The 20972-nt window shown below is 43.2% G+C and overlaps 1 long non-coding RNA gene across 1 annotated transcript in view; it reads right to left on the bottom strand.

The window, feature by feature from the left end:
- Positions 1-20522, bottom strand: part of LOC307254229 — a 22834-nt gene extending 2312 nt beyond the window's left edge. The window contains exons 1-3 of the long non-coding RNA XR_013844981.1: positions 20400-20522; positions 8601-8704; positions 918-1027 (exon numbers count right to left, since the gene is read on the bottom strand). This is a non-coding gene — a long non-coding RNA (uncharacterized lncRNA). The remainder of the gene's footprint in view (positions 1-917; positions 1028-8600; positions 8705-20399) is intronic.
- Positions 20523-20972: the final 450 nt, after the last annotated feature.

Below are 20972 nucleotides of genomic sequence, written 5' to 3'. Positions count from 1 at the left end.
ATCTGAAGTGCATAGAAATGAAATACTTCATAGTTATATCCGTTAGTAGTAGTAGCAGTAACTTATAAACGTTTATTTTTAAGGTTAGACAGCATAGTGTAATTGTGTTTTCTTGACATACCTCAATGTCAATTGGGCAATTCTATTTGGTGTTTTCTTCCATTGTCTTCACAATAGTTAATTATTAGAACACACACAAAACATAGAGAGAAAATAAATAAAAATTAAATTATGAGAAAAAGATAAGGAGGGACGACAGAGAGAAAATACAGCGAAGCAAGAGGGAAGTGGTTCAGCCTCAGCAGGCATGTTTTTTCAGACGAAGGGAGAAGCAGGATGGAGGGAGGCCTGGGAGGGGCTCAGGGTGGGTAAGCGGGGCAAGGGGGTTTGTGGGATATGTGGTACGGCTGTTAAACTTGACTTGTGGAGATAGGTTTTGGATTGATGGAAATGGAAAGAAAATAGAGAGGCTTGATGCACACACACACACACACACACACACACACACACACACACACACACACACACACACACACACACACACACACACACACACACACACACACACACACACACACACACACACACACACACACACACACACACACACACACACACACACACAATTGGCACGCACACAAGCATATACAATTACTCATTGTATTACATTACATTTGATAAATTAAGATTTGTTCCAAAATCAGACAAAAATTTTACACACGCACAAATAAACTACTTTTCAGAGTGGATCCTTTGATGTTACATTTCAGAACTTTGCTCATGTTTTATTGAATTATAACTGAATTTAGAGCATTTTGGAATACAAGTAGTCAATGTATTGGTCAATTACTCTGAGAATAACACAGCAGAGGATAATGACTTTGTCTTCTCCTAACTTGGTGGTCTCTGATTCTTACCGTAACAGGCATTTTAGTGTGTGTGTGAGTGCGACAGGGGGGTGGTAGACCGCAGACAGACTGGAGGTGCCGGTGTGTGTCCGGCGTGTGTGCCTTCTTCATGTCTGGACCTGGGCAGAAAACAAACAGAGGAGAAAGAAAGCAAAGGATGAATTCAGGTGTTGTTTGGTTAAGTGTGTAATTGAAATGTCATACACAGACACTGGGATGTGTGCACCTAAATTATTCAGCAGCACTGACTGATGTGCGCTACAGCGTCAGCTGCAACAGCTCGGCACTTCATTCCCTACTGAAGAACCCGCGCATTATTTTTATATGGGCAACAAGCCCACTCAAGCCATGTGCTACACACACTCTGGGTGGTCCTCAGAAACAAAGACAGGGAGCTGCAGTGTGTGTACATAAACCCATGATTCATCTTAAGAGAGGAAAAAAAGGATGGACGTAGGCTATGTGGTTAAAGTAAGAAAAAAAACAATGATCCCTTCAAGAAAAAGAGCATGGCTTACACACACACACACACAAACGGAGAGGAAGATTAACAGTATGCTCTATGAAACCCAAGTGGACATCTTTAAATTGCTTGCTTTGCTGAATGGACATTCTTGCAGATCATTCTTCTTTCAACTGATCATGGTCCCCCTGTTCCTAAACTACAATTGTGTGCTCATAGTCTAAGGCCAACTACAACCTTGACATTTTATTATATATGTCGTAGCAATCTTTAATGCTCATATCAATCATCTTTTCACTTTCATCTTACATGTCCCATGCATTATTTAAAGCTGTCTAGACGGAGCTCTAATGAAACCCCCTTGATAAAAAATATATAATGATGCCACAGCTGTAATACATGCACCCGAAAATGCCTGACACATTAAGTACAATGTGAAAACATGTGTAAAAAGGAGTAGAAATCTGTTCAAAAGGTTGCAGAAAAGGTGGCTTGCTAAAATAGACCTGCCAGTGATTTATGCTTGCCTGTGAATTCCTCTCAAGCCAAATCTACATTCGCAGAGAAAGCACAATGATTGACCTTGGCCAGATGAGAAATTGCCTCAATTGTTCATACTTCACTTTGATGTTAAGTGCAGTGAAATAGGGCAGCACAGGAAAGCTGCTCGCCACAGCCGGAGGAAAAATTAAACCTTTTCTGCCTCTTCAGAAGTGCTCCCCGATAGTCTCTCGTTTTAAAAGTTCCCCCTCTGTGCAATCCCCTGCATCTGCCAGAATATAAAATGCAATTGACTATTTCGGTCTTGACGTACATGCTTCAGTTACTTCTCATTTCTTTTCTTTTCTGTGTTCCCTCCTCATAGCTATGTTTAAAAAAAACATTATATCTTCTCTCCCACCTCTGCATTTCCCCTTCATTGTGTTTATCTCCCTTTTTATTCCCCCAACTCCCATCCCTCTCTCTTTGCTGCGCTCCAGTAAGCAGACTTATGCTGAAACCAGGGAGGGCACTTCCGTCATTAAGGTCCCGGCAAGGAGTCACCAATTTACACTCTCATTAACAGATCCGTGTGCTACTCGTAACATTAAAAAAAACAACCCAGGACCACCCACACGTTTTGCCCCCCCCCTTCAAAAACAAAACACAACAATAAAAAGGCCTCTGTTCTCCCTGCTGGCTAAATGAAGCAATTCACGTGGATGGAAAAAAAAAACGCTGAGGATTTGATGGTGCATGGGGTGTTTATGTGTTAACGAAAAGATGCTATTAATCAGGATTCGGTGCTTGCAACAAAAAAAAAACCTTCTTGTGGGATTGAACGTCCTTGCAGTTTTACGTCTCTTTCCAAACTGTAAAAGCTGCATTGTATAAATCACAGTCTGTTTCCAAATGTTTTAGAACAAAACTAAATAGTGTGTAAATCGCTCTTTGATGTGTTGCACTTTTATATTGACTCCTAAAAAATAACAGACACACTGCACTGTTAAGATAATATTGAATCCAGCAAATTACCAAATTGTGACAAGATGGCAACACCTTATTTATATACAGTAGTTGCCCATGTGACATTTTCTTCTCTCTGCTACATAGTGGCGGCTGGGTCATCAAATAAACACAGCGAGTTATCAATGACACCCCCTTGCAATTTACGTCAAATTCTGCACTTCCACTGGGCCACCCAGTGTTGAAATGGAAGATACATAGAGTACACAGAGTCTGCTCACTGTGGAAAAAGTACATTTCTTCTTTTCCTGCAAGTTTTGTCCCAGGTTATTTGAGCTAAATAAGTGCACAGCGTAAAATGTAAAGAGAGTATATAGGCAGTTAAGGTCTGTATGGTAACGCTTGTTGAAGCACTGGCCTGATGTTAAAAGTCACTAAAGTGGGTTTCTTTGATGAAATGCAGTGGACAGCGACTCACAGTAAAGTAAAGGAATCATTGTTGAGTGCACCTCTGTGTGTGACAGGTATGTCTTGCAGTGGCTTTGATCAATTTGAACTTTTTTTCTTTTTCTTTTTTTTTCAATCTGCTGCGCCATGTCCCAACAAACAACATACATACCAGGGCAGCAAACAAGTGACACGGCTGTTTTCTTTACCCTTTTAAGTCTGAACCAACTAAATACACAGATCTTTGTGCTTTGTCAGGATATGTCTGCGTTCTTACCATATTGTGCCTGTTTGTAATAAAACTAGTACAGACATGTAGAAGCAAGACCACCCAGAGCAGTTACCCAAACACCCCCCTTTCTTGTGAAAAAGAAAAGTCACTCGTCTTAATTATATCCATCCTCTGGGCGTGTCTTTCTGCCCAAAACAGACATCTGAGCCCCCCCCCCCTCCCACCTCCACACCACAAACCTCACCGAGGACTTATGGAAATAACTTTTTGGTGAACACATTGACCTAAGATGGAACAAAAACCTATCCAGTGCTGTGAGTGAGTTCATTTCACGGGAGGTTACAAGGCAACCTGATTTTATATCGCTTATTTTAGGTTTATCTCCCCTACTGTACCTTAAGACTTATAGAATTATCTCAGACTTTCAGAAGTTCCTGCAAAAGTTCTTTTGATAACAAAATCCTGGAGGGTTTTTAATATCCAGGGGTGAATATTTTAGCATATAAGAGAAGAGGCGGGTTGAAATACCAATAATATCAAAAAACTGCACAAAAGTTAAGCTAGATGTGAGAGAGGAGAAGACAAAGAGAATGGATGTACACTTGCGCGCGCGCGCACACACACACACACACACACACACACGTAGTAATTAGAAGGTGTCTGCACCAGGGAGGAGGTTGTTTTGACTACACAGTTCTTTTTTCATGATCTATAATTTTCAAGCTGGCAGTGAGGGGGGCAAGCGGTGTGCACATAGCGCAAGAAAAAGACAGAGAGAGAGAGAGAGAGTCAGTCTACACAGACAGGACCCAAGCAACTATCTGCCAGACAAATCTTCCCCGGGCTTTGATCCTCTGCCCACTTCTCCCTCTGAGTTTTTGTTTTCGGGCAAACAACTGTGATGTTTATCTGAAGTGCAATGGGATTCCAAGGCACCCCCCAAAAAAACCCAAACAAAAAAAACAAGGATGAATAGAGCTTATTTGAGACAAAAAAATGCGACGACCCACTTTCCACGCTTTTCAATCCTAATGTTTTCAATATGCCATCCTCCGAGGATCAAGGGGTTAATCTGCTCCTGTTGTATTTTATCTGAGATGCTATCGAAGGCCATTTGTTTCAAGCAGCGAGGCTAATGACCCGCAGCCGACGATTGGTGTTAGGCTGGGAACTGAGAGCAAGGGGAGGTAAGTAACCTCATATATTCTCGGAGGGCTGGGCTAATGAGAGTGAATGGGAATGCGAGCTACGGTCCATCATCTACTTAGGACCTAGACAGCAGTGCCATCGTCCTCTCCTGAGGAGGCATACACACACACACACACACTCAATCACACACACACACACACACACACACACACACACACACACACACACACACACACACACAAACAGGACTTTTTTATCATCAATAAGTAGTTACCATGCACATTCATTTTGAGATATTGGTATTACTGTAAACAATCATCAAGACGCCTGGCAGCCTGTTTTGGCCTCTTTTATTTTGTCAATCTTCTGGTGTGCACTACTTCCCAAAACCTGTAACAGCACAAATCTTTAAGAAGGCGCAGTTTTTACAACACAAAAGGCACACTTATGTGTCAGAAAATCACATTTTAAATTCAATTAACCGAGGCGTAAAAACTAAAGGGTTCTTCACAGATGTGTAACATGAGGCAGGTGCTTAGGAAAGGGTACAGCAAATTCAATGCCTGATTAAGGCTTAGCACTGAAACGTGGCCACCGAATAAATACATTTATATTTTTGCAAGTGAGACAGTGGGCAGGAGTAGTTTTTTGATTAACAAAGGCGTAAAAGCCATCTGTCCTCTCTGGCTTCTTGGTCTTAACCGAAAGATTCTTCATCATAAATGACCAATAGAGGTAATATATTGTTATCGTAGTAGCATCAGCTACTATACGGAGGAACTTGCGTGCTACACAGACGAGGTACAGAGGACTGTGGACGGTCTGTCCATGTGAAACTGAGTGAATTCTGCTGTGATGGGAAAGCGACAGGGGGTCCAATCCTCTGCCTTTATTCCATTCCAGTCGACCCTGGCCACCTTTTTCACTCCTCTGGCACGCACACAAATATTAAACTGTATGTGTGTGTGGAAAATAAGAAATGGTACAGGAAAAAGTACCCCACTGCACTCTGCCTACCTGTCTGTGTGTGTGTGTGTGTGTGTGTGTGTGTGTGTGTGTGTGTGTGTGTGTGTGTGTGTGTGTGTGTGTGTGTGTGTATAAGTGTGTTGGTAATACCTCCAATGGCAGACTAATGATAGGTCTTATCGGCACCCAGCATTGAATGCAGGCCTTTGTCTCCTCACGGGATGCATTATGGAAAGCTTAGGGGAGCTGCCTTTGACTCCTTTTCATTCTCTCACCCACTGATAAAACCCCAGCACAGAAAATGCAACTGTTCTACAACTCCTGTAGCGTGGTAGGTTGAGACACAATGCACCACCGTACCCCGGCCATCAAAACACGCAAAAGTTCCTGAACTCAGTATAAGTCACTGACAAAAGGTTAAAAGTTAACATTTTTCAATTGGAAAAACAAAGTCACAATAAAATGTAGTACAGAATGCTGTGATCGCATAGTTAAAAAAGATATTTTTAATGGCATGTTATAATTTAAAGGTGCATTATTAGTGACTAATGTGGAATTGTTGTTGTTATTTTAATCTATTTAAGCAATTGCAAAATGGTGGAATCAAATATTAAAATATATTTTTATTTTCTTACTGTCTGTCATTCTACCATCCTGCCCACAGGTGCATCTATCACATCTCTGGACATATCGTTAGCCTAAATAGTCTAATGTAGTTAACGTGGCAGGGTCTTTTACAACTGCTCTCTTTAATGATTCAGGCTCCCATTTCATAATACCGGCACTGTTATCATATTGATGCCATCTCATTTGAAAAAATAAATAAAAGAATTTGCAGACAACGTCATTGAAGTCATTTACAAACCTTAAAAAAGATTTCCGTTTATTGATTTTTCCTAAAAGGTTATGATTTACTAACTGGTTACACGCTGCAGACCGTTCTTGAGTTGCTCACTCTCTCTCCCTCTCTGTCTGCATCCATGTTGCTGGCAAAGCACTCTGAAAGGAAGCCCCCTAAGACCAAGCAGTGAGGATTTAGAGGCCTCATTTAGTAGGCAGATAGAGTCGAGTCTCCCTCTCATCTCTTGCCTCGCAGCAATTAGAGTGAGGCCAGGAAGTGCACTATTTTATGACCTTATAAAGACATTAGAGGCATCGCTCCATCACCCCCCTCCCCTCCCCTCCACACTTCTCTATTTACCATTTCAACTGTATCTCTCCCCTTTTTGGTTCTCTCTCAAATATTATGCTCTCATGCTCACTTTGAACATCTTCTCCATCAACATCCCTCTTCCCTTTCTTCTTGATGCTTACTCTTCTTTGAAATCTTCTCTGCCCACCAGTTTCTTCTCTCTATAAATGTTTTGTATTTCTGCCCCCTCACAGCCATCAATCTTCCATCCATCTATCCATCCATTTTGAAGCAACGGCGGCTTCAAACTCAATGAAAGCTCTCGTTCTAATCTTTAATCCTCTGGTGGTTGGGGGGGGGGGGGGGGGGTGAGACGGCTTTGATAGAGCCCTCTGTTGTTCTATTCTCTCCCCCTTTGTGCGGACACAAATGTTACCATTTTCGACACTTGTCCATCAGGCATTTGAACCCGTTCCCCGAGTGAGTATTACCCCTCCCCAACCGCCACCATTGTAAACCATCGTCCATCATTTGACGGTAATTTTGCGTGAGTGTGAAACTGACGATTACCCGCTCTGTCCCCCGGTCCCGCAGTGAATCAATAGGATTTGACAGAGGGACTCATTTGCCTGTCGTTTACCCATGTGCGCCTTATGAAATATGAAGCCGCCGCTGACAGACGGTGGCTTCAGCCTTTGTAACCCCCGCTTGCCGCTTCTCCATATAGACAAATGGACACCAGTAAAGAAACCACAGTGCTTCTCAAGTCGTGCAGCCTCTAAAGCCAGCTTAGACAAAGTCGGCTGCTCCTCAAAGACATTCTTCCATCGGAGCACAGGACAGACGCACTTGAGAGAGAAAAAAAGGATGGGAAATAAGAAAGAGCAGTGGCATGACTGGATACTCGCATACAACATGCTCCAACTTTTTATTTTTCTTTCTTCACCAGGCTAGGCTTGCATCATTTGAGCAGCACCGAAAACAATAGGATTTTGTGTAGATGTAGAACTTGTGACTCCACCAATCCCAGTTGGTTGAATTGTAGTGCATCCATCAACAATATGATGAAAGAAGAAGGAGAAGGCGATTCCCCCTCCAATCAAGTGGGGTGGTAGAATGTGCCTAGAGGGAAGAGGAGCCAACCGGTAACCATGTAGTCGCTGGTTCGATCCCCGACACCGGACAGGAGGGTGTTATTTGTAAAACTAGCTGTGGCTGGTATTACAAGTACGGTGCCCACCATCTCTACAATTGTGTCCTTAAGCAAGGCACTTAACCCCAAGCCAGCCGCTGAAACATGGTTAAGACAATACGGTGGCTCTGCTCCCGCTTTCATTCCTGTGCCATTTGGCTAGCCGTTTTCTTATTTCTGTCTCCCTGCATCCGTGATACGTTGGGCTTTAAAAAAGATGTTATAACGGATGCTGGAAAAAAATAATGACCAACTCCTAACAACATGCGATAGATTCTCTGTTTTTGTTAAAAACTCAAAACAGGAATGGGCCTATCATCCGTGACAACACAGGTGGAGTGGGAATGCAGTGAGATACACAATGATTAATCTGTGTATCTAGAGTATTCATGAACAAAGAATACATGAAATACAAAGATTTCATATATTTCTCTACGTTAACATCTCCTTAGTGCAAAAAGGGTCAAATCAATCATATAAGTCGAGAAATACATCGACATACATAGAAAACAGAGAAAATAGATGCACACATGCAAACATCAAACCCGCCCCAGGAACACAGCTGATTCAGGCAAACAGGTGGAGGGGCAAGAGAGAACAGACAGACACACACACACACAGACCTATACAGATGTATAGCCCCGGGGCAAACCAAGCTCTCTTACCTCTCTTTCATCACTCTTGTATTTTCCTCGTCATGTTTTGCTTCCCTTCCTTCCGTATTCGCTCCTTCTCTCTTCCTTTTTCTCGTGTCGGCTCCTTTCATGACCTGAGACGGCAAAAAGGGGGAAACAAAACTGTTACGAAACTGTCTCAGCATAAAAACAATCTCTACCAGCCTCCTACATTGAGAATAATCAAACAAAAATACTTCATACATTGAGTTGGGCCTCTTGGGATTCCAGTTATTGCCTGAACAAAAAAAACAAGCCGTGCAGAGATATCCTAAGCGACAACAACCATTGTTGTATTTGCAGAATTGAACAAGATTGCTTCAAATAAGGAGGAATGAGTTTTACGTTTAACGGTTTACGTCAGTGAGCACACAAAGTGGCAAAAAAAAACGCCATAGGAGGATGATTACTATGTTCCCGTTAGGCAACATAATTTCAATTTACAGTTTGCATATCTTCTTCGGCCTGTTCCTGAGTCTGCATCTATTTTCGTTTGTGGAGACTAAGTTGACGTGTAATTATGCTGTTCGGAGGCCATACTGCTTCGTCAACTGACAGGGTTTGTGTGTGAGTGTGTGTGTGTATGTGTTTAGGGGGATGTCTTAGAGTGCACTGATGAAATTGCTAACAGCTGTGACAGCCGCCATCACTCACACATACTGCACTTTTCGCCCGACTCATTTGTAGCATGCAGCTGCACAGATAAAGCATGAGGGGTTAAGCAAATATCGTACAATGGCCCGGGAGACAATGGACCGTCCCCATCCCTCCCTAGCCTATCTCTCACACTCACTCATACACACTAGCTGCAGCATGTGTGATCATAAGAGTGTGCATACTGTGTCTGTGCATGTGTCTGGCTGCGTGTGAACAAAAAATGACTGGCACTGCTTGTCCTCTTTATTACTGTGAACAGAACAGACACCCCTGCTCCCCTCCCATTCATTTTAATCTCTATTCTTAATGATAAACCTCCTCAGTCACACTCTCGCTCTGTCTGTAGCCCTCCACCCACCGCGACACCCCCTTTAGCCTGGTGGTGTCGACCCTTCCCAAAACCCCAGCCAGTCAAACAGTGCTCCTTTGTTTGTCCCCCCTCCCCATTCATTTCTTGCCCCCTCACCCTGCCCGACGATACTGGTTGGCGGGGAGGGAGGCATGCATGGACAGGAAAGCTCGAGGAGAGGAAGGGAGGGAACCAAGGATGGAGGGAGGGGGGTTACTTTGGAAAAAAAGTAGAGCAGAGCTCTTACAGTCACGTTTCACTCAGTCATTCTTTCACTCCTCTTTCATTCCTGTACTTTTTCTGTCGGTGCAGAATGAAATGAGAGGGGCTTCTCAGGGTACGTTGGTGGGGAGAAGGAAGGCTTTGGATTTGGAGGGACTACACCCTCGCTGGACCCACCGACTTGATAGCTGAAGAAAGTTGTTTGCAGATGGCTATTTCTGCTTTGGACTAGGGAGCTCATTTTATCACAACAAAACAAAGATGGAGAAGTGAGAGGGAGAGAGAGAGAGAGAGAGGGAAAAAAATCTGACTGTGGATTTTTATTTATGCACTTTAAACACTTCTTTGGCTCTACCACTCACGTGTCTCAGAAATAATGTGTGTGATCTTACAATGATAAAAAAAAAATAATAATTCAAGTAAACATCTTTTAATTTTTCATTTATGCAAATAAAAATACCAGACCACTGCCCACTGAGGTTAAACAATACATAATTTTAGCTTTTCTGGTACCACTGCTAGCGCTGTAAAGTCAGTTCCCTAATAGCATAAATAATGCTCTTTTACGTAATAGTGCCTGGGGCATGCCTCATTCGGGAGACATCACAGTGGAGCAGTGCATTTTTCCCCTAGCCAAAAACACTCGTGCGCACACTCACACATAACCACAGACCCAGTGGCAGCTCCAAAGCAATCGGATCATTAACCCCAACTAATCTACAAACATAATTTTTTTATAGAAAATGCCAGCCCACCTAAACCATGTTAATTCATTCTTAGTGTGTGTGTGTTTGTAAGTGTGATATATTTGTTAAATGATGTCATGTTTGTCTGCATGCTGTGTGTGTGTCATCTATCTCAGTATGCAAGTGTTACACTTGTGCATCATGCCTGTGTGTCTGCTGTAACAGACAAAGAAGGAACATGACAGACACAAAAACATGTGTGTGTTTGAGTGTGTGTGTGTGTGTGTGTGTGTTGCATGCCTTTGTATGTGTGTGTGTGTGTGTGTGTGTATGTGTATGTGTATGTGTATGTGTATGTGTATGTGTGTGTGTGTGTGTGTGCGTATGTTTGCCTGCATGCATGTGTGTGCCGTGTGACAATGAGTTATGCAGCGCTTAGCCTTGATCTACACTTCTGCTCTCTCGGACACCGCACTGTGCCTGTATCATCAATCAATGGAACAGATGAAGACAGACTCCTGCCGTGATGTTGGGAGATGTTAGCTTGCTTGCTTGCGTGCATACATGTCTGTTTCTGCATGTTAGGAGGCTAGAATGTCCCTCGGGAAGAACGTGGCAGACATGATGCAAACCTTCAAGGCTTCCTGCCCACAAAGAGATCATCAGCACCAGATTTGTCAGACTCAATTTGATGAATGATTTGCATCCAATGATGTATTTGCTGGTATAATTAACCTGACCGCCGACAACCTCTTCAATGTCACAAAAAGACGCAACAGAGAAAAATGTTACAGCTTTTTTTTTTTAAGATATTTTTGTTGGCATTTTTATGCTTTTTTATTGATAGTCTAGAGACAGAGTTGAAATGGGGCAGAGAGGGGAGTGACATGCAGAGAACGACCGCGGGCTGGAATCGAACCCGGGTCCGCTGCTGTCCGAGGCCCATGGGGGGGACGCCCTACCAACTGAGCTAAGGGCGCCCCCAAAAACGTTACCGCTTTTGAAAAGTTTTGCATTACTGTGTAGGCAGAGATTCAATTCTATTCATTTCTCAACTTTTGAGGAGTCTAGGTTGTTGGAAGAAATGGATCTAATTTTGAAAGCATTTCATATCTGCAAAAATCATGCTGCTATTTAAACTGCTTTGATAGAACTTTAACTATTTAACCTTCTTATACCAGGATAAAAAAGCCCCAAAAAGACACATTTTGGTTGGTCAGACAAGACTTTCCCCTACAAACCAGGAACATTAAATTACACAAACACACATTCGGTAATTACTTAATAATTATGTACACTCCTTCAAACCCAGACTATAAAAAACTCAAGGGCTAAAGGGTTTATTCAAGAATCTTTATGAAAATGGTTTAATATACCTTAAGGCACAGTAAATGAGGTGGAAAAGACTTAGAAGCTGAAGAAAAATACACTTTTACAACCAGACGAGGCAGATCATAGTGAAATATTACTGTTGATTAAAAAGCCTGCGAGACACTGAACACAGTTGCAAACTTAAGAGAGTGTAAATAATGTAAGTAGTTAAGACAGCTAGTCTTAAAAAAATGCTTCATTAAAACTCCTGGTGCATGTGGACATCTGCAAAGTTGGATGGTACGATCTTAGAGAGTGGGCGTGATAAGCGAGTGTGAGAATTGAAAGTGATACAACTAGTCATTGCTGTGCAATTTTCTGAGTCCCTAAATTCATTTCAAGATCTTTATTGAAGTAATTGATACCAAAATTGTAGACTTAATTGTACAGAAGAAGTAGGAAGCCAGATTTGGGTTTATTTTTTTACTGGGAAGGTGGAATGTGCGTCATTTCCTGGTGCTCCAAATGGCCAAGTGACCTGCATGCAAAGCCACAGAAGACTTGTCTCCCAAACTGTTATCAGTCATTGGGAGCTTTGCCTCCTCAGTATTTAGGGAGACAGTTTTGTTAGTTGTTCAATGTAAGGATATGCAATATTTGGCTGGGGCTCAGTGCCCTCTTTGTTAGCCATTGTGTGGAGATGAATGCATCCTTCTTCCAAATGTCATACAGAGATGCACTGTGTGAAACTACAGAAACACCTTTGAGACCATTAAACTGAATTACGTACTCTGCAGGAACCCGGAATAAAGAATAAACACATGATTGATGGTAAACTATGTTACACTTCAATTCCCCTGATTTGATTGAATGAATTTCAGGCATTATCTAGCTATCAAGAGTTGCAAATTTTGCAATTTATTTCTCTTTCTATGGGTATCCTGCATGTTTCTAGGTGCTTTATCAACCTCTTCACATTGAGAATGCATAAGTTCAAGCATTGTGTGACCGGGGGAAAACAATGCCATAGTGCATTGAGAAAAAATAAATAAATAAAAAATCTGTTAAAGACTTTAATGGATTTCTCCCACTGGCAATCATAGATACGCAAAGATGCAAGCTGTGGCTGCAATGCATTCTGCTTTATTGTTACATCTGGAGAGAAATGTTCTGCTTTTACTTCTGTGATTGATTTTGCTCTGCGTTACTTGTGAACGTCATTGCAAAATGGCAGAGCTCTAGTTTTCATTTTGAGCGACTCAGAACAAAACCAATCGTTTACTCAAAGGTAAACTGTGCTTCCACCTGATAATATTTTCAGAATGTCCCCATACTCTAAACACATACTGTATGTCATGCAAAGTCGTTTACGGAAATTCAAATAGAGATTTAAATAAGAAACATAATAAACCAAAGATTTTACCTTTAAATAGTTTTTCTTTCAGTTTTAAAAGGGACCTAGGTTGGGATTAGGGCTTCCAAAAATAAAACATAAATATCCAATTACTAATAAATAAGAATTTTCTTTTTAGAAGTGTGCAGCTCAATCCTAAAATGTAGCAACCGAAAAAAGAAAAACCCAGACATGAAACCCTGTCAGTTTCTAACCCGAGATGCCCTGATTACATCGGCACTGAGTACTTTGACATTGCACGACGCCTGATGCCTCAGACAAAGGAGCCGGTGCAGGCCTCGAGGGGGCAGATGACAAACACGCCTTTACCATGGCCAGACATAATCCACCCCCACCTCCCGCCCAAACCCCACAATAAACGCGCAGCGGAGGGGTACTTATTCAGAGCACATTAGGGAGGTGAAGGAGGCCAGGCACTGAGGGTCTCTCCCCACTTTGCTGTCCTAATCATCTGAGACAGCCCCTCCAGAGGCACACCCCACCCCATCTCCTTCCCGCCTACAGATCCCACTCCACCCCCTAACGCATGACCCAGACACATCCATGTGTGTTTACAAGGGCGGGCAGCCATGAAGTGGGGAAGCTGACCAAATTGAACAGCCCTCCCGGGAGATGTAGTTTAATTGTCCATCATCTTGGTCCAAATTAAACAAGCTTGAGCGCATTCAAGTATCCATGCAGATGCACACCCCCTCCCACCCACCCACACCACCCCCACTTTTAACAGACCGGCACGTTCCATAGAGCACGCCATTGATGCAGAATGATGAGCGAGGCCCCATTGTCTCGTTATATTGTCTTCAATTAGGCAGGAGATGATGGGAGACAATGAGCCAAGCATTTGTAATCATGAGCCTCCCAAACTCATGCTGGGAAACAGAACTTCATTATGCCCAATGGTCCCTCATCGACGATAAAGACCAGAATATGTCTACGGTAGTTCATCCTTAGGACGTTTTCAAGCATAAATGGATCAGAAAGAAGTGAGTCACTAGGAAGTGCTGTGGGGACTTCTGAAACTGAAGATATGGGTAAAGGCAAATTTTCTTCTGCTGCACTGAAAGTGAACAGCAGCTTTCAATCTGAGAAATCGCCCGCATCCGCTTATTGCATCACCAGGGCACTTAACCTGAACTCCTATCAAGTTTAGGCAAGTTCACCATCCTGGTATTTAAAGTTGTAAAAGTCAGAATTGAGGAAGAGAGTTGGGATGGAGTTGGAAAAAGAAAAGTGTTGATGATACTCTTAAGAAGAACTCAGTGCTTTTCTGAGCTAGTTTTCCCGTGGGATGAATTTACAAGAACAAAGTGTAGCCATGAGATAATTTCTTCTTTACCACATACATGTTGTACAAGCTTTAGCTCCATGAACAGAAGCTCTGGCAGCACTGTGTCAGCTGAGAGCCATCGGTGGAAAAATGAGACTTCTTTATGAAGAGAAAGAAAAACTCGAGAGAGCATTATCCGCATTTACCTGGAGAGCGTTCAGCTGAGAAATGACTCTAACCCGACATCTTGCCGGCTTTGTAGCTCACCCGTAATTTTAAATCGTGTTCCACCGTGGCTGTTAGGCTTTGATAGATCCATTCGACTGGACAAATACAGCTTTAATAAAATTGTGCAAATGATTTCATTCTACTGGAATCGCGGCGGTATTGTTCCCCCCAACCCCGACCACCCCCCGTCTTTCCACTCTCTTCACGGCACAAAGAGCTAATCTGAGACAAGCACTCGCAACAGCTCTGACACATTGTCAAACCGAAACCGAGGTGATTTTATTTTCTTTAAATTATGTAAGTGAGCATGAAGTAGAAGATATAATCCATGGAGGACAACAGAAGAGGTTAGAGAAATAACTGCGTATTGTTTCCCATTATACTCAGCAGGGATTATATTAATATGCTCCCTTTACCCCCATCTTTCCCTTCATGAACAGTATCAGAGGGGGACCAGATCGATGCATAAATGTTTTGGTTTTTGCCATTTGCAGATGAAATCAGTCTGCATGGGTGCCAGTGGGAGGGATATCCGTCGAGTCGAGCAGTCCTGGGGCCGAACAACCTTTCCTTCAAGGCCCGCTCCCTTATCTGATTCCAGCAGACGGGGCTAGATGATGGCCTTGCCAGACAGTGCCTTTGATTTTTTTAAGCATGTCCCTTTTCTTTCACACTGCTTTATTGATCGCCGACAAACCTCATTGTGTCCCTAAGCTAAAGGAGCGCTCCGTGAATTCTCTATTTGTAATGTGATCACCGTGATGAGGACGGCAGAGAGGTGGTGGCCAGACAGTAATACCCCCCCCCCCCCCGACCCCCAATAAAAACCATCGTCTTTGGTGATTCTTGTGGATCGACCTTGTCAAGTTCCTCATTGCCTGAGATGCAGATGACTCAATTTTTTTTGCGGAGAACAATAGCTTAAGATGGCAACATAGAACGGTGGTCACATTTGACACCTACCACAATTACCATCCACAAAAAGCCAATCAATCTGTATTCAGCCATTTGCAACAGGGTTAAATGAAATTTAACACGTGGAAGAAAAATCAATCTGGTCTACGGTTACTGTTTTTGAGGAACTTCTTTTTAAGCATGCATTTTGCAGTTAATTCACAATTTATAATTTTTCTTATGTCAAATATGCTCATCAACTGCTTTGGACCTGACACATTCCTCTGTGCAGAACAGTAAAAATGCAACAGTAGAGAGAAGGGAGCATCTGCCTCGTCACTCCGCCCAGATGGCAGCAGAAAGTATGTAAATTGCTTCATTAACCTTACAGTGCTTTAACCAGTGGGCCATGCAGAGGGCTTGTTCCATCCAGGATTTTCTTGAATTTTATTAACGCCCATTAATACCATCGGGAAACTTTTGCTAATGGCCTGAGGTGGTTCGCTGCTGTGTTATCAAACACTGTACTAATTCTACATGACATCCCTCTGATTAACACTCTGCGGTTATGGCACCTGAATGTCAGATAATTTTTTTTTCACCCAGGTTTAAATGCATTTTCTTGTAGAGGAAATACAATTTATAATTGCGGAAGGAACAAGGAAAAGTGGCCTGACATTATCACTACATTCCCCCAACCATACGAGAATACTAAGATCTTTAACCCCGGACAATGGAAAGGTGTAGAAAAAAAAGAAGGGGAGAAGCAGGGGGGTGAAAATGTGAAAGGATCTGCGTCTTCATACTGTGTTTCCCCCCAGTGCTTGCAGACTGTGTGAAAAATGTGCTTGCACTGCGTGTGTGTGTGTGTGTGTGTGTGTGTGTGTGTGTGTGTGTGTGTGTGTGTGTGTGTGTGTGTGTGTGTGTGTGTGTGTGTGTGTGTGTGTGTGTGTGTGTGTGTGTGTGTGTGTGTGTGCGTGTGTGCGTGTGTGTGTGTGAGTGTGTGTATGTGTGTGTGAGAGAGAGAGAGCGTCTTGAAGTGAGGGCTTGCACCTGGAGCAGGAAGGGAGCATGTGAGAGGTCAAGGTTCACCTCGTGGGCTAAACAGGATTTGAGTGCTACCTCTTCCCTTGAAGGCCAGACAACCCCTGGGGCTGCATCGCTCAACCTGGTCCTTTCACAAACCCCTTCCTTGCCTTTTCCTTCTGTCCTTCTTCTCGCGTTCACCTCCTTTTATTTTTCTCCTTTGGAAAGGCGCAGTAATCCATAATCCACTCAACTATCAGCGGCTCAATTATCCCTCCCGTTCGCCCATTTTCTCCCCTCGGATGGAGCTTCAAAAACAATTAACCTCTTCACGGCTGGGGACTTTTCCCAGGAAAGGGCACGGTGGTAATTGAATGACTCCACCATTTACATTCCTGACCATGACTTCACTCCTTCACGCATAAATCTGGTTACCCAAAATCCTAATCTGTGGCTTTGTGATTGCCCAATGTCATTATCATGGATGTTGTATTATCACACTATGGAGACAGTATTTTACTTCAAGTGGGATTTAACGGGATAATTTGGTAATGTTAACACATTAACCTTTTGACCTATGTAAACCTGAATGTATTTTCATCATTTGTACTCATGTGGACACATTAGTGATTTAGAAATGCTCGCCTTCCTTGACTCTAAAATAGACATAATTGCTGTGTCAAACTCAGTAGACAGTGCTACCCTGTAAACTGGTACAACTGGACTATTTCACACCGAGTGTCTATAAGCTATGGCGCATCCCCCCACATCCTCAGCCGTCAATAAAATGTTCTCTTCTCCCCCTTCGTTATGGAGGACCCTCCTATTCATCTCCAGGTAGAAAGCCTCAAAGTGTAGGAGGAAAGAACAGCGTGTTGCACCCATTGAGCTTTTTATTACTTCCCCCATCAAAGAGTGGTGGCAGAGGGAGAGACAACCTCAATGTCCTTGATGCCATGATACACAGAGTCAGATTCCAGAAAGCACGCACAAACAAGTGACAGGATTTTCCGGCTGAAAGCCCTGCACCAATTCTATAGACACTTGTTCTTCTAAACATCACATCTGAGAAGATTACATGGTACAGATAGAGCCCATTCCAGCTGTTAGGGGGATCATCTTCAAACAAACAACTTTAACAAAAGTGGAAATCGCAGAGAAAAACAACTCAGACTATACCAATAAATATGATGAGTACAAGCTCTAGGAGAAAAACAGAAAAAAAACATAATGTGTGACTCTACTGATTTTCACTGTTGTCAAGCAAAGATGTCGAACAAAGGCTCCACTCCGACCGGCCATTTTCCATAACGCAGGCTAGCTTATTATCTAGCTAACCCAGCAGCAGCTAAATGATGTAATCCCTAACCAACACACATCCAGAAAAGAAAGACATGTACCCCTTGCAAGGAAGACACTCTTTGAGATAATTATGTCAGTCAAAGAAATGCACATTTCGAAGCATTTCTACCGAGCGCCATGTCTAATTAGTGTTTTGTATTTTCTTTTGCACGACTTCAGAAGCTGCCTCGGCTTAAGCCCCAACCTCAAAGACGCCCACCGTCGAAGTCGAGGTGCGGCAGACTGTGAGGCAATCAAGAAGCGAAAAAATTAAACCTTCAAGCAGCAATTATGTTTTGTGTACTTTTGCTCAAAAGATTAAATTCCTGTTCATTAAGGAAGTATCATGTTGTTTTGAACCTCATCATTTTCAATGTCAAGATCAAGACGCAAGGTTTATCATTGTGTCACTGGAAAAACTTAAAACAGGGAAAACATTAAGCTTTAGAACCTCCTTTATGTGGTACAGAACATTTCTGAACAGCGTTGCAATCATTTAGTCCAATTAATACAACGCTTTTAGAGCCAAGTAGAAGATCAAACTTAGCTTTTTTAACAAAATAGAAAAACATAAAATAATAACTACAGTTACCACGCCATATATTCTTGCAGACGCTTACCAGAACAGCGTAGCTGAAATCGTACCCCACACACACACACGCACGCGCGCGCACGCACGCACGCACGCACGCACGCACGCACACACACACACACACACAGAATAAGTCTTTGATGTTTCCTCAAGGGTGTGAGTGTATTGCAGTTGTGTGAGTCACCCACACTCCATCCAAGATCCATGTAGGCTACAGCAGCAGCAGTAGTAACAGTAACAGTAGCACACACACACACACACACACACACACACACACACACACACACACACACACACACACACACACACACACACACACACACACACACACACACACACACACACACACACACAAACATAGCGCGTCTTGATTGTGGATGGGGAAAAGGGAAAGAGGCAGAGCAGGGCAAGCCAGGCAAGCATGAGGACAAAATAAAAAAGAAAGAAAAGAAGAAAAGCTTTAACAACTGGTTGTCCTTCAGTCAGACTGGAACGTCTCTTGATCATTATGTCTAGCGTTCAGGTGTCTGGGCCGACTGTAGGCGGTAGTTAGGTTGAGGGTGGTGGGGGATGGAGGGGGGTGAGTGTAGATAACACAGCAGCCAGACAAAGAGGGAATACGAGGGCTGCCTGCATACCACCAGCATCAAGGAGGGGAGGGTGGGAGGCAATGGAGGGAGCAACCAGGAGAAAAAAGGAGGGTTATAAAATTTTGATTAGAAAATCCTTTGCCAAAGTGACTTTCTCTATTGGTTTTCTTTTTCTTTTTTTTGGGGGGGGTGCAGCTCCCCTCCCTTCTGGCTCCTCCAGAGCGCCGCCTCATACCACGGGGCAGACAGATTTTTATAGGTCCTAATTAAAGCCATCTGAAGCCTTTCAAAACATCAAATGGCCCCGGTCCCCCACTCTTTCCCCCTGATTGTGCAGAAATCATGAGAAATCAAAGGGCACCCATTTTGGCTTTGACTCTCAAATGTACATACATTTAGCAGCCCCCCCTTCTATATGACCACACAGCCTCCTCATTTCAAATCAATAAAAGGGTTCAGTGAATGGCTTGACCTCATATTGTCTGTCAAATTCATTGAAATTTGAAATTAATGTTTTTTATACGGAACTACTGAATTTTTGAAGGGGAAAAAAAGAGTTTAATTCTCTTATCTTTCAATGAGCTCGACCTGTGACTAAACTCAAGGAACGTGTTTTATTGTTGTCATATCCTGCACTGGAAATGTCACATACGGTTTTTGAAGATCCACCCTTATCCTGCCTGGCGGGTTGAAGAGAAGAGCAGCTCTGTTTCAGTTCGCTTCAAGTAGACTACCCATTTTTTTCCTCCCTCGTGCCCTCCTACCCCCCCTAATTGTCCTCATTGAGGCGTGTGGACCGGTTGACCAGCCTGCCTGACTGGGGTCAGCGGGTTTGCCGTGTGCTTTTTTGTCTATATTTCATGCTATGGCGCTGCACAGACAGCCATACATCCACAATGGAAAAAATAAAAAAAAATCCCACAGACGCACAATCAATGTCGAGAGGACAAAATCAACTTGGGGTGTATTCAAGCATCAAGTAAAGTAACATTTGTTTAGTGATATGAGCCTATACAGCGTTTTAAAATGTTTAATTCCCCTTGGAATGAAAACAAAAGGGACATGAGGCGTACAGCGCAAAAGTGACACATGTAGTACATTGGAAACTGAAGTCGACTACAAATAGACGATTTAAACAAAACTACTGCTTTCCGGAATGGAAGCGACAAATAAGCGATTAGAAGAGGGAAAATACATAATATCGTCCACTTACGATTCATTTCAATAACTTCTGGGCGTTATTGTCTCGCTGAGTGCCTCTCCTCTCTTTTGAAGACGGGGAATAAAGTCTGTTCCTCCGGCGAAGCAGGGTCATTCTCATCGAGGATGGTCAGCTCATCTGATGGTTTGCATAAGATATAACACCTTGGTTATTGTGCCGAGGACAGTGGACGTCCGATTCCGCCGGTGTCTGGTCTTCAGTGATGCCTCCACTCGCCGGGATCGTACGCTGAGAGGAGAGGGAGCGCACAGGAAGGCGTCATGTGAGCCGGGGAGAGGCGCGCCATTGGCCAGCCGGCATAAGCATGATAAGGCTGCGCTGTGCGCCATTGGCCAAGGGCGGGAGCGGAGGCGCCTCCTCACTTGGCTGTGCGCAAGAATGTGAGTGCGGTTTACTGTTCATAATTTTCAGCAACAAGAGAGAGTTTGTGTGTGTGTGTGTGTGTGTGTGTGTGTGTGTGTGTGTGTGTGTGTGTGTGTGTGTGTGTGTGTGTGTGTGTGTGTGTGTGTGTGTGTGTGTGTGTGTGTGTGTGTGTGTGTGTGTGTGTGTGTCGGTTAGGGGCAG

This window comes from Ammodytes marinus (assembly GCF_949987685.1).
Source record: "Ammodytes marinus genome assembly, chromosome: 8".
Lineage (NCBI taxonomy): Eukaryota > Metazoa > Chordata > Actinopteri > Uranoscopiformes > Ammodytidae > Ammodytes > Ammodytes marinus.
Note: the sequence above shows the minus strand (reverse complement) of the source record. Positions and strands in the feature narration are given on the sequence as shown.